Source organism: Muntiacus reevesi, chromosome 2, assembly GCF_963930625.1.
Source record: "Muntiacus reevesi chromosome 2, mMunRee1.1, whole genome shotgun sequence".
In the NCBI taxonomy this organism is placed as follows: domain Eukaryota; kingdom Metazoa; phylum Chordata; class Mammalia; order Artiodactyla; family Cervidae; genus Muntiacus; species Muntiacus reevesi.
In genome coordinates, this window is record NC_089250.1 from 191,813,644 (window position 1) to 191,825,043 (window position 11,400).

Below are 11,400 nucleotides of genomic sequence, written 5' to 3' on the forward strand. Positions count from 1 at the left end.
CCACCAACCCTGTATTAGTCAGGATCGGCAAGGTTATGCTTGGTGAGAAACAATCCTCAAACTTCATTGGCTCAAGACAAAAGGTGTATTTCTCCTTCCTGTTATGTGTTCAGTGGTGATTTGAAGTGCGAGGAGGGGCTGTGTTCATCAAAGACCCTCAGGGACCCAGGCTACTGGAAACGCATGAAGTTAAAAACCAAACTTCATATCAATTCTATTTTTTTTTTATTTTTTGCACAGCATATGGGATCTTAGTTCCCCTACCAGTGATCAAACCCACATTCCTTGCATTGGAATTGCAGACTCTTAACCACTGAACCACCAGGCAAGTCCCTGCATGTCAATATTTTTTTATTTTTTAGAGTTCCATGTGCTATACAATAGGTCCTTATTGGATGCACATCAATTCTTAAAGCTTCCCTCTGGTAGTGAGAAGTTGCTTTCATTCTTATTTTGCTAAACAGTAAATTACATGGCCATGATTAACTTCAAAGGGGATGAAAAGTATAATAATAATTTTATTATGTGCTTAGAGGGGAAGAGGAGTTAGAATATTTGTGAATAGACTAATAACTTTCATAAATACCAAGAGGAAGATACTACATCACCATTTTACACGTTAGGTAACCAAAACTCGGTTTGGTTAGAGGATGCATAGCTAATGAATTGAACCAAGGAATCTGACTCCCAAGCCTGTGTTCTGAACTACTGCACTGAAGTTTTCTTCTAGATAGTATTAATGATAAATAGTCTTTTGAGACGTCTCTGGCTTCCCTAGTGGCTTAGATGGTAAAGAATTTGAATGCAATGCAGGAGACCTGGGTTCAACCCTTGGGTTGGGAAGATCCCCTAGAGAAGGGAAAGGCAACCCACTCCAGTATTCGTGCCTGGAGAAATTCAATGGACAGAGGAGCCTGGTGGGCTACAGCCCACCCTATGGTTGCAAAAGAGTTGGACCCCACTGAGCAGGTACCTACACATTTTAGTGAACAGGGCATAACAGCAGGAAACTCCCTGAAGGCAACTCCCAGCCATGCGGGAAGGGCAGCTGTGAGGTTCTAGGGACTCTGGCTAGGAGCACAGCTCCCGGATCACACCTAGTTTGGAATCTGGCTCTGCTGGCTGCCTATACATCCCTGTAAGGTGCTTCTCCAAGCCTCAGTGCCCTCCTGGGTAAGTGGGACTAACACTCAGGAGGATTCATTGCACAGGGTGGCTAGAATTCAATCAGAAAGCATGCAAAATGCACTCATTCTGGGGCCTGGGACTTATGAGTCTCAGTGACTGTGTTAATTATACCAATATCATCATAATCACCATCAAAGCACTCAGCAGATGAAAATAGGAAACTCTCCAGATTTGGTGCTTAAGAATTTGCTATTCTTTGAATCATAGTCTTTTTTTTTAAATTTTAATTGTGCTACAGTTGATTTACAATACAATGTTAGTTTTGTGTACAGCAAAGTGATTCAGATATGTGTATTATTTGTATATTCCTTTTCATATTATTTTCTGTTATAGGTTATTATAAGATATTGAATATAGTTCCCTGTCCTATACAGTAGGTCCTTGTTGTTTATTGAATGATTGATGACTTCAATCACCTGATTGAAGTTATCCTTGAATAACCTTACCTACAGAAGCCCTGCTTCTGTCAACATGGGTCCAGAGTCATTTATAAGTTAAGGAAGGAGAAGGGAATTCAAGAAGATGATGAATAAGGTAAGAATAGGATGAATGGAAGAACAGGATAAAAATAAGTCAGTGAGGAACAGAAGAGGTAGTTATTTCTTGGAGGGCAGAACTGGCTTAGCAATAAGAACATGGCTCTGCCTTTTTCACTGGCTCTGGGACCCTGAGTGGGTCAATTGACCTGCCTGGCCTTCTGTCTAGAGAACTTAGGGGGTGAGATCACAGAGGCAACTTTGGTCTTACCTCTTCCTGTCTCTTTACAATTTCAGTGGGTTAAGTCCTTATCTTGGCATGGGATGTCAGTTCAGGTGGGAACCAAGACCTTCCTTTCACTGGTAGTTTTTTTTTAAGTTCTATGATTCCTGAGTCACAAATTAGTCTCATTTCCAAAATCTCATCCAATTATTAATAATACTTAAAACTATCATTAAAGATGAGCCTCTTTTTCCTCTTCTTCCATCTGTAACCCACCATCATGTGCTGCTGGTCTCTGGGGAAGAGAGAAATAGACACTCACCATCTTCCCCCACCGAACACAGACAAGGGGTAGAAGAGAGGACATGCAGGGCAAAGAGAGGTGGGGGAGGAAGGTACAGGCAGACCTCGGAGATGTCGTGGGTTCGGTGCCAGATTACCACAATAAAGCAAATATCACAATAAAGCCAGTCACAGGAAATTGTTGGTTTCCCAGTGCATATAAAAGTTATGTTTACACTCTACTGTGAGTCTATTAGGGGCTTTCCTGGTGGCTCAGGCAGAAAAGAATCTGCCTGCAATGCAGGAGATAAAGAATCTGTCTGCAATGCTGGAGATAAAGAATCTGCCTGCAATGCAGGAGATGTGGGTTCAATCTCTGCATCAGAAGATCCTCTGGAGAAGGAAATGGCAACCCACTCCAGTATTCTTGCCGGGACAATCCCATGGAAAGAGAAGCCTGGTGGGCTTACAGTCCATAGGGTTTCAAAGAGTCAGACATGTAGTCTATTAAGTGTGCAATAACATTATGTGTAATAAATATGCATACATAATTTACATACATATATAATTTTAAAATACCTTTCTGCCAAAAATGCTAACCATCATTTGAGTCAATCTTTTTGCTGGTGGAGCATTTAAAGTATCATGAAAATTACCACGATGTGACAAAAACACAAAGTGAACAAATACTGTTGGAAAAGTTTCACTGATAGACTTGTTCAAACACAGGGTTGCCATAAATCTTCAATCTGTAAAAGAAAAATGTGGTATCTGTGAAGTATCATATAACAAAGTATGCCTGTACTTACTTTGGCTTTTAGAATCAAAAGATAACATTGTCTCCTCTGGGTTTGCTCAAGTGCCACACAGGGTCATGGCCAGATCATGGCCATGGGTATTGACGAGTTCCCAGCGTGGGTTAATGCAACTCATACCACCAGCCGCTCCACCAGAATCTGGTGATTCATCTCCAGTCTCTCCTGACGAGGACTGGTTGCCCTTCTCAGCCACCCTGAGACAAAATCCATCAGTCAGCTCGCTCATGTGAGGTCCGTTGACAGTTATTAGGAAAACCTCCCTCTCTTCTTGGCTTTCTAGCCCTCCTTCATCCTGCGGATTGCTCACGGTGTCCGTCCACCTCCCGAGATACAAGGGCCGCCCAGCAAACTCCCGTAGAACCTCGAGAAGCTGCTCTCGCGAGACCTGAGGCGCAGGAACAGGTTAACCGCGCCCCCACCCCCAACCTTCTGCGTGTGTGTGTTCGTTAGGCGGTAAATGACGGCATGGGATTCGGCCCTCCCACCCAAGAAAAAAAACCGTCCTAAAATTCTCTCTTAATGCCTTTTGATTCTTTTTTATCCTCTTTGTGGATTAGGGATTTGAGAAATCGGAGGGATTAGAATTGTGAACCTAATTTGAAAATCCTGGCTGTGAAAATCTACGTCCTCCTCTGGTGACTCGCATTGCAATTTCCTGTCTATTTGATCTCGATGTCTCTCTGTAACTTCCTACTTAGCCATTCTCTTACATATAAAGTGGAGATATTATCTGTCCTTACCCCGTGGGGGGTTTAGGAGGTGCAATGACATAACCGATGCATGGAAAAGTGCTAAGCATAGTGCTGGGCAACTTAGACAGAACTCAGATATATGCGGATATGATTCCCCCTGAATCCCTAGCACTTAAGCTGAGTCTATGACACGTAGGAAGCTTTCAGTAAATGTTAATGAATGATTTCTAAATAGCTAACTGTATTGCAAGGCAAAATAAAAATAAGGGCTAAGTAAGTGTATAAGCTTATCATGGCAACAACGTGAGGCAGTAGGTAATTGTGAAGGATGCGTCAGAGGAAGCCTCAGTAGGAAAGCAGCATTTGGGATTTCAGTAAGCAGAGAATGGGGTCATTGAGCACGCGTGTGGTCTCAGGATGGCATGTGTTTCTGGAAGAGCCTAAATATGAGAAAGGGGAGTGCAGGATGGGTTCTTAAGAATGGAGCTGGGGGGTTACTTTGCCCAAATGATGTTTTCTTATGGGCCAGCCTGTCTCAGTGGGGGATCTTTCAACAGCAAGTAATAGAATATCAACTCTGATGGGCTTCACCAGCAAAGGGAAAACATTGGCTCATCAACGTGCAAAGCTGAGGAGTAGGTCCCGGCATCAGGTCCAGCTGGATCAAGGCTCACAGGATGTCAGCAGCATCTGTTCTTCAGCTTGGCTCTTGCTCAGTGCTGTTTTCGTTCTCAGCAAGGCTTCCCCAGGAGTGGCAGGATGGCCATGGGACCTCCTGAGGCTGCCTTCCCCTCCAGAGGGAAATTCAGCTTATCTTCATCCTAACATTCCTGGCAGAAGTCCTGAGATTCGCTGTCATTGGCCTGTCCCGGGTCCCCTGTTGATGGGGTGTTATGGGCTTGGGCCTGCACCAGGCATGTGCAGCAATAAATGGTTACTCCAAGAACTCAGTTTCTACTGCAGAAGACCAGGCTTTGGAGCTAAACTGCCTGACTTCCTATCTCAATTTCCCAGCTGTGTGACCTAGAACAGGGTCCATAATCTCTGGGTGCTTCATTTCTTTCATCTGTAAAATCAAAATAATCATGAGAAAAGGGTTTTTTGAAAGATTACATGAGCTTCTTTTTTTTAGAAAAATTTATTTCTTCGGCTACATCAAGTCTTAGTTGTGGCATGTGAGATCTTTGATGCATCATGCGGGATCTTTCATCATGGTGCATAGATTCTCTAGTTGTGGCGTGCAGGCTCAGTAGTTGTGGCACTCGGGCTTAGTTGCCCCAAGGCATGTGGGACCTTAGTTCAACCGCGGGTTGAACCCTCATCCCCTGTGTTGCAAGGCAGATTCTTAACCGCTGAACCACCAGGGAAGTCCCTACATGAGCTTTCACAAATAAGTGTAAAACAGAATATCTTGAAGACCTGGCCAAATGCTGGACCCATGGTGCATGTATGCTAAGTCACGTCGGTCATATCCAACTCTTTGCGACCCTATGTACTGTAGCCCACCAGGCTCCTCTGTCCGTGGGATTCTCCAGGCAAGGATAGTGGAGTGGGTTGCCATGCCCTCCTCCAGGGGACCTTCTTGACCCAGGGATCGAACCTGTATGTCTGATGTCTCACTTATTGGCAGGCGGCTTGTTTACCACTAGTGCTACCTGAGAATCCATTGTAGCTCTTGTTATTACTATAGTGACTTGACTTTGTGGCTTCATTGCTTGATGTCTATTCACAGTTATTCCAGAAGTTTCCACCTCCACAGATCTCTCAGGGAGAAGTGATTCCCTTTCAAGCATAAGCTCAGTGCAACTCCATGCAGAGCTCCACCAGGCCTGGAACTCATCCTTCCCACCATGAAGCTGGCCATGCTTAAAGAGGGTCCTTTTTAATTCACAGCTGAAGGTCTGAAACCCTAGTCATCCCCATACTTGGCAGAATAGGAGAAATCAAGAAGAAATCTTAGCACTTGTTCCCTTCCCTTAAGAAGTTTGCAATCTAATCTTAAAGAGCAGAACACTCTGTCAAATACAGCCTGCACCAGGATCCATTCCCAGAGGGACCTGCCAATCTGCCCAGCCAGGGTGTTTATCGAACGACATCCTTCTTCGGGGGCTCCTTCTCGGATATAACGGGGATGAGCATTTAGAACAGGTGATGAGGAAGACAGAAACAGGGCTGATTCCCAAGGTCTGACTTGCCTGTTGTTCTTTTCCCCCCTCCCTTAAACCACGCTTACAAAGAAAAAGGGCAACCCTTCCCCACGTAGTACCAGCAGGGTAACCCGAGAATGTCCATTTAGCGCGTCTGTCCCTGTGAGAAGGACCTTTCAGTGACACCGAGCTGAGTGTATCCCGCTCTATTTATAGGCACTGTTTGTTTAATTCGAGTCCCGTCTCTAAGAATAAATAATGAACTCATCCTGGGGGCCAGCCAGAGCCTACAACTCTGTGACGAACCCGTAAATCCCTTTCTCTTTCCTTCTGGTTCTCAGAAGGTGGAAGGGGTCCTCTCAGTCGGAGGTGAGCCACTTCCGTTCGCTGGGCCGGGGTGGGCTGGAGACCCAGGCGTGCTCGGAAGTTGGTCTTGATGGTGCTTTTTCATCATGGTTTCGGGGGAGGTTTTGATGTTTGATTTTGGGTTGGTGATCCAAGAGCCGACCTTGAACCTCTCTCCCCCTCAAAGGAGGGACCCTAACCTGATATTTGCACCCCTGGTTGCTTAAACTTCAGACACAAAGAGACCCATTTGGACTCAGATCCCTCAGTAAGGAAGATGTGGCCGTGGAGAAAGAGGACCCCCTTCCATACCCTCCCAACCTGGTAGCAGGGCCTGGGGCCAGACTGTCTCACAAGGTACAGTACCACCCCTGGGGGTGGTTTGTTTGTTTTTTTTCAGGGTGTGTGATGAGGACCAAGAGCCATAATGCACTTGAACTTGAAATATGTAACCCCTGAAGGTGGTACAGGCCAGTCCAATAGAGCACTGTCTCAAGAAAAAATAGTTTGGTTTGCAATCCCCCTGTTGCCATGCTGACTTGCCAGTTTAGCAACTCCTAGAACCAGACCCACTGAGTTTGAAGGGAATGACCTCAATGGTATCTTTGGGTCTAATGCAGGACACTGACACCTAAATATTCAATGTCCAGTAACATCAGTGAATAACATCCTGCCTTTCCAGGCTTTTATCTTAAGAAGGTAACCAAGCTTCTCAGGGAAGTGTCCATGTGTTTATTCTCCCCATATCTGTTGATCCACTTCTCTGTGCCAGATGCTATTCTAGGCACCAGAGATGCCTTGATGAGGAAGACAAGGTAGTCATGAGATGACAAGGTCTGATTTACTCTGAAAAAATTCGGCATCTACTCCCTTTCAACTGAGTCAGTCTGACTGTGAGTTGTCTTCCCAGCAGGCGCTGAGCTGCTCATTTATCTATTCCTCCATTCAGAAAGTACATGGGAGGCATGGTCTACATGGTAGGCACAGCTAGAATGCCTAGGTATCATAGTAAACTCAAGATCTCTCCCTGCCCTTAAGAAGTTTGGAGTCCAGTGGGGAAGATGGCTATTAATCAAATTATTACTGAAATATGGATTATTTATTATTATTATAAATGTTGGTGAGTTCTATAGAGCAGGGATCCCCAACCCCTGGTACCGGTCTGTGGCCCATTAGAAACCTGACCACACAGCAGGACATGAGTGGTGGGCGAGTGAGTGAAACTTCATCTTTATTTACAGTCACTCCCCATCACTCTCATTACTGCCTAACTCCACCTCCTGTCAAATCAGTGGCAGCATTAGATGCTCAGAGGAGTGCAAACCCTACTGTGAACTGTGCATGTGAGGGATCTAGGTTGTACGCTCCTTATGAGAATCTAATGCCTGATGACCTAAGGTAGAGCGAAGGCAATGATGCTAGCACTGGGAATGACTGCTACTGTCTCCCATCATCCCCAGACAGGACCGCCTAGTTGTTCAGGGCTCCCACTGATTCTGCATTATGCTGAGTTATATAATTATTTCATTATATATCACAATGTAGTAATGATAGAAATAAAGGACACAGTGAATGTAATACACTTGAATCATCCTGAAACCACCCCCTCTTCTCCAGTCTGGGGAAGAATTGTCTTCCATGAAACTGGTCCCTGCTGCCAAAAAGGTTGGTGACCACTGCTCTAAGGTGAAGTTCAGGGTGCCATGAGCAAAGTTCAGAGCCTAAGAGAGGGATCGACTCCGAGGGTTGGTGAGCAGTGAATTAGCAATGACTAAGAATCCTTGAGTTGCCCCAAATGGTGAATTGTCTGTGGAGTAGTGAAACAATGATGTCTGTCTATAGGAAGTGTGTCTTCAAGTTTCCATTAGCTGCTCTGGGTCATCCACACCGTCACCTGGCTGTCCTGAGGACTGTCACAGGCCGGTAGGTCTCAGTAACCTTAGGGAGAGTTTGTGTCCATGGGGATTCCTTTCCAGGCATCAGCTTGCTGAGGTTTTGACATTGACTTATGGGTCTGCCATGGACAGGGTGAAATCTTTTTCCTATGGGACGTTCTTCTCACTCTGTCTCATTGGGTCAAGGTGTAAAGAGTGTCATCATCACATGCTGTTTTCCTGGTTTTACTTGTGAATCGCAGTCTGGCCACTGTACTTAGAGATCTGGATCAGAAGATGGCCACACGTTCCCGTCTGCAGTTTTGTGCCTTCAGATGTTCACAGGCACTGGCTTTGGAAGTGGAATTTCTCACAGAAGCAGTTGGTACTCCCAGGTATCTTTCTGGATTAATTTCAGTGTAACTTTGAGGGGATCCTTTCAGCAGTAAGATCTTTATTTGAAAAGTGGTATGTATATTGTCTCTTTTAGGCCGAGCGTTTTGGTAGGAACCAAGTTTAAAGAGCCTCTTGATGAGGGTTAAAGAGGAGCGTGGAAAAGCTGGCTTAAAACTCAACATGCAAAAAACTAACATCTGGCATCCAATCTCATTGCTTCATGGTAAATAGATGGGGAAAAAGTGGAAATGGTGGCAGATTTTATTTTCTTGAGCTCCAAAATCACTGCGGATGGTGACTGCAGCCATGAAATTAAGATACTTGTTCCTTAGAAGAAAAGCTATGACAAACCTAGACAGTGTATTAAAAGGCAGAGACATCACTTTGCCAACAAAGGTCTGTATAGTCAAAGCTATAGTTTTTCCGGTAGTCATGTAGGGATGTGAGAGTTGGACCATAAAGAAGGCTGAACACTGAAGAATTGATGCTTTCAAACTGTGGTGCTGCAGAAGACTCTTGAGAGTCCCCTGAAATCAACCCTGAATATTCACTGGAAAGATTGATGCTGAAACTGAAGCTCCAATACTTTGGCCACCTGATGAGAAGAGCTGACTCATTGGAAAAGACCCTGATGCTGGGAAAGATTGAGGGCAGGAGGAGAAGCGGGTGACAGAGGATGAGATGGTTGGATGGCATCACGAATGCAATGGACATGACTTCGAGCACACTCCAGGAGATAGTGAAGGACAGGGAAGCCTGGTGTGCTGCCGTCCATGGGGTTGCAAAGAGTCAGACATGACTGAGCAACTGAAAGTGAAAGTGAAAGTCACTCAGTCGTGTCCATCTCTTTGCGACCCCAAGGACTGTCCATGAAATTCTCCAGGCCAGAACACTGAAGTGGGTAACCTGTCCCTTCTCCAGGGGATGTTCCCAACCCAGGGATTGAACCCAGATCTCCTGCATTGTAGGCAGATTCTTAACCAGCTGAGCCACCAAGGAAGCCCAAGAATACTGGAGTGGGTAGCCAATCCCTTCTCCAGTGGATCTTCCTGACCCAGGAATTGAACCGGAGTCTCCTGCATTGCAGGCAGATTCTTGACCGACTGAGCTATCAGGGAAGCCCCTGAGTGACTGAACAACAACAGAAGTTAAAGCCAAGAAAAAAATATAAGAATGTGCCCTTAACAGTTTCCAAGGGTTCAGAAAAGAATTTTCATTCACTGGCTCCAAAATATTTACTGAGCACCTACAATGTGCTAGACACAGAACCAGGAAGGTATGCATATCAACAGAACCAGTACAGCCCACAGAGCTTGCAACTAGTGAAGGGAGAGAGCTACTCAAACCATCAGGGACAGGAGAATTTCAGATCGTTTTACATACTAGGCTGGGCAGAGAAGACCTCTCAGAAATCGTGACATTTGAGCAGAACTTGAATGATGAGATGGAGCCAACTGCAAAAAGTTTTAAGGGAAGAGCTTTGTAAATGGAGAGAAAGAACAAATAGGAAAGCTCTGTGGCACAAGAAAGATTGGTTTGTTTAAGGAAGAATAGGAAGTGAATGTGGTTAGGGACTCCCCTGGTGGTCCAGTGGTTAAGATTCTGCACTCCCAATGCAGGGGGCCCAGGTTTCATCCCTGGTCAGGGAACTAGATTCCACTTGCTGCAACTAAAGATCCCATCACAGCCAAATAAATAAATATTTTTAAGAAAAGAAGTTTCTGTGGCTGAACGTGTATCAAGGGGGTGAGTGATAGGTAAGCCAGGGTGTGGAATTTTAGTTTGAATTCAGAGGAAGCATTTGGTAGGTAAACGGATGGCATTTCAGCCTGAACCTATGTACCTACCTGTACCTATGTACCTACCTGGGGAAGATTTCTGTTGCCTTGGTGAAATTTTGAAAGTGACAGACCTCAAAGTCTTAGAACTCAGAACTGCACAGAAACCCATAGATGGAACCAGAAGAAATTAGTATTGGCCTGTTTCTGGATATAAACAGTGACCCCTAATCTCAGAGGCTTTGCTGGGCAGGAGAGGATGAAAGTCCAAAGTGAATAAACCATGAAACAGTCTCCTGCTTGTTGTTCGGCATCCATTCCATCACCTTTTGGGGTCAGTGCCTGAAACCTCCTTTGGGAAATCATTGCTTCCCTGTTCTTGGCAATCTGGTTTTGTCTCAATCTAATCAGTGTTTTCTTCACATCCCACCCCGGCACCCAAGGGATTGACTCAGGGATGGGCACAGAGCCCAGTCAGAGCCAATGAAACAGAAGAAGACATTTCATGGCACCTTCTGGCAAAAAAGAATTTCCTCTCTCTTCCTTAGGAGCACCAGTCTATGGCTATGAGGTCTAGAACCACTGCAACCATTTGTGACCATGCAGGAAGATTCTGGAACTGCTAGAGGTTGTGGGGAAACCCAGCAAGGTGCCTGAAGAGGAAGCTAACACCACAGAAGGCAGAACCAAGAGGAGAAAAAGAAGTTCTTGTGATGGCATCAAGTCCCTGGATCAAGCCTCACCTGAAGCCTAACCTATTGCTGGTCTTTTTAGTGGCCTCAGCCAATTAAATGTTCTTTATTATATAACCCAATTTAAATAAGGATTTCTATGTCTTGCAACATAAAGGGCCCATATATAAGGAAACCTTAGAATAGGTACCAATAGTGCCAAGGGCCTCCTCTGCACCCCAAGCCTCTAGGAGGAAGTGAGCCTGTTCCAGAACCCAAATAAAAGGTCTCTCCTCCCACTTCTCTATTTCAGGGTTTCCATGCCTCCTGTCACCATAGCACTGTGACTCTCTTGGAGAGGCAGAGAAACAGGAGGAGAAGGGGCCTGTTTCCAGGCTGTGTTGCCACGTGTAGTGGCTGGGGATGGTGGGGGGCTGGGCAGCGAGGTGGCTCCACGCTTGACATTTCAGGATACAGATAAGAGGGTAAAAATAAACCCCCAAGCGCCTG

At 45.3% G+C, this 11,400-nt stretch overlaps 1 long non-coding RNA gene across 1 annotated transcript; it reads left to right on the forward strand.

The window, feature by feature from the left end:
* Positions 1-6,159: 6,159 nt before the first annotated feature.
* Positions 6,160-11,025, forward strand: LOC136158489 (uncharacterized). Its single transcript, XR_010661347.1, has 3 exons — positions 6,160-6,195; positions 6,406-6,528; positions 10,768-11,025. It is a non-coding gene; the product is annotated as an uncharacterized lncRNA (long non-coding RNA).
* Positions 11,026-11,400: the final 375 nt, after the last annotated feature.